Raw genomic sequence first — 2,688 nt, 5'->3', positions numbered from 1 at the left:
GGAAGTGCCGGCCCCTTACCCGGCCCGCGCGAGGCTTTTATACGCTAGCGGTGGGAGTGGGCGTGGCCGAGAGGCGTGGCCAATGGGGGCGTGTCCAGCGCTCCCGCCCTGACGCCGTGGCCGCCATGTTGCCGCCTCATGAGGCGCCGCCTCAGCCCGGCCCCAGGGCGGGCCCGGTTTGTCCCCGCCGCGGTCCCGCTGCTCTTGCCTTGTACCGCTCCACGTTCTGATGCTCCTGCGGTGTCCGGCTTTGCTTCGTCTCGAGTGGCGGCGAAAGGCTTGTGTTGGAATAAGGAAGGGCCCAATCGAATAAGCAAAGTCAGTTGTTTCAGTAATCAGACGGTCTTTTATCAGTAGTTTTGTACTTCATGAACAATAGTCAGAGATTTCTCTATGTGAGATATTCTTGTCGATTAAGAAGTAGGGATGTTGTTTAGAGCATGGTGCTGATAACTCCAGGATTGTGGGTTTGACCCCCATAATGGGGCATTCTCTTAAAAGTTATACTCGAACATCCTTCTGGGTCCCTTCCAACTCAGAAAATTTTGTATCTCATTCTATATCTTCTGGGTGAGGAGCTGTATGAAGTTATATGCAAGACTCTATTCTTGGCACACCATTTGTTAGACTGGTCACTTTGTGGTAGATCAGTAAAAGTGCTAATAGTTAATCAGTGAAAAAAGAGTACTGTGAGAGATAAAATATCAGGAGTTAGGGATGAAACGATGCATTCAGGTATTCCTATTCTTCAGTGTTGGCTGCAAGGCTAAGTAGAAGATTAGGATATTTATTACTTCTGCTGATTTAAACTTTATTTTTATACAGATCACTTTTTCTAGCAGTGCAGGACACAGTGTCTTCATCACAGTTGCAGGTGGAGTGTGTGGTTGTGAAATGAGATCTGCCTTGGCCAAAGTCCTTCCTTATCTGCAGTGTTTCACGGAATCATGGAATGGTTTGGGTTGAAAAAGACCTTAAAACTCACCAGTGCCATTCCCTGCCATCCCAGGTTGCTCCAAGCCCCATCCAACCTGACCTTGGACAATTCCAGTGATCCAGGTGCAGCCACAGCTTCTCTGGGCACCCTGTGCCAGGACCTCACAATCCTCACAGTGAAGAATTTATTCCTAATAACTGAACTAGAACACAGTATTTACAGGTTAAATGAAGCAAATTTAAGACAAAGTTAATTCCTCAGTGGTAATTTCTCTCCTTTAATCCAGCAGCAAGAGTTGTAGTTACAGACACATCACTTCCAGAGAACCACTACAAAGACTGGTCTCATTGTACATTGTTATGTGAGTGTATTTTTGTGGCAGATTTTGGACATGATGGAGTCACAAACTCTGGGTTGTTTTACTTGAATGCCTTGCTTATGCAGACGTAGAATAGGATATCTCAGGAGATTTTATTCACACAAAACATTTAAATCATATTTTAGATCACCAAGTTTCACATCCCATAAAGCACAGCCTAAATACAGTATTTTCAAACAGTTGCATCTGAGTCATGCCCATAAATTATATATAGCCTACAACACTTTTGGTTTCAAGCTATGTAGAATCTCCCATGTCCTTTGGGTATTTTTTCCATGATTATCTGATTTTAAAATGCATGTCTTTATATCTTGAATTTATGTAGTTATTATCCCAAGTAGAGAACCTATTACAGCTTTTCCTGGAGGATTAGTGAGGCCTTTTTTTATGCAAAACATTTTCAACTTGTAGTTGTATAATTATATCTTTTAAAAATGGTGTTGGGAATGATGTCTTAAAACCAATTAGTTCATTTATCCCAAAACAGCATCAACTCCACTGATGTAATTCCTGGAGATATCTGTTTAGTCCCTAGTTGCAACAGATGGTGATGCCAATACCTTCATCTGCAACATATTCTATTGCTTCACTGTTCTCACTGCCAAAAAAGGGTTTTCTTGTGCTTCATCTGAATTTTCTGAGCTGCAGTCTCAGCCTGTTACTTCTGGGTTCACTCCTAGTGGACATGAAGATGAGTTTGTTCCATATTTCTTCTTAACTATTTGTCATGCTGTCATGTTTCCTCCATCTTTTCTCCACTGGACAAAATCATACTTCTCAAGCTCCAAGTAATTCTTGCAGTGTATTTCTGAAATATTTTAATATTTTATTTCTGTGACTATCAAGCCTTATGAGGGGAGATGCAGCAGCACACAGAGGAAACTGGGAAATTCCACAGCATTCTACAAGTCACTGTTATTAAGGAAATACAATCTTTATACTCTTACTTACATTACTTACTCTTCATTACAACGTTTGTTTACTCAGTGCTTACTTTCAGGGCACTTCCATTCTTCTTTCTCTCCCTGTCTCAACATCCTGGCTTCATTCCTGAGATCTATTTGGTTCTCCATCACTTCCTTTCTTACTCAGCTGCAGTTTGCTCACTGTAGTGTTCCCAGAAATTCAAAATCCAGCCTAAGATGAGATTTTCATGGAAATTGAAAAATAATCCTTAGACTCATACAAACATCATATACTTTCTCTTCCAAAACCTAAAGCAAACAGCTAGTGTTATAGACCAGCTCATCTTACCACTTTCCTACTAGGAAATGACACAAACATGATGAAAGGCTGGAAAGTTTCCTGCATAACAAAGAAAACATTACTTACCATAGTTTTTTAATGTAATATTGCCTTTAGTTCAGGTTTG

Source organism: Pseudopodoces humilis, chromosome 1, assembly GCF_049639895.1.
Source record: "Pseudopodoces humilis isolate 2021_Gansu_Grassland_sample_001 chromosome 1, ASM4963989v1, whole genome shotgun sequence".
NCBI lineage: Eukaryota > Metazoa > Chordata > Aves > Passeriformes > Paridae > Pseudopodoces > Pseudopodoces humilis.
This window is presented reverse-complemented; position numbering follows the sequence as displayed.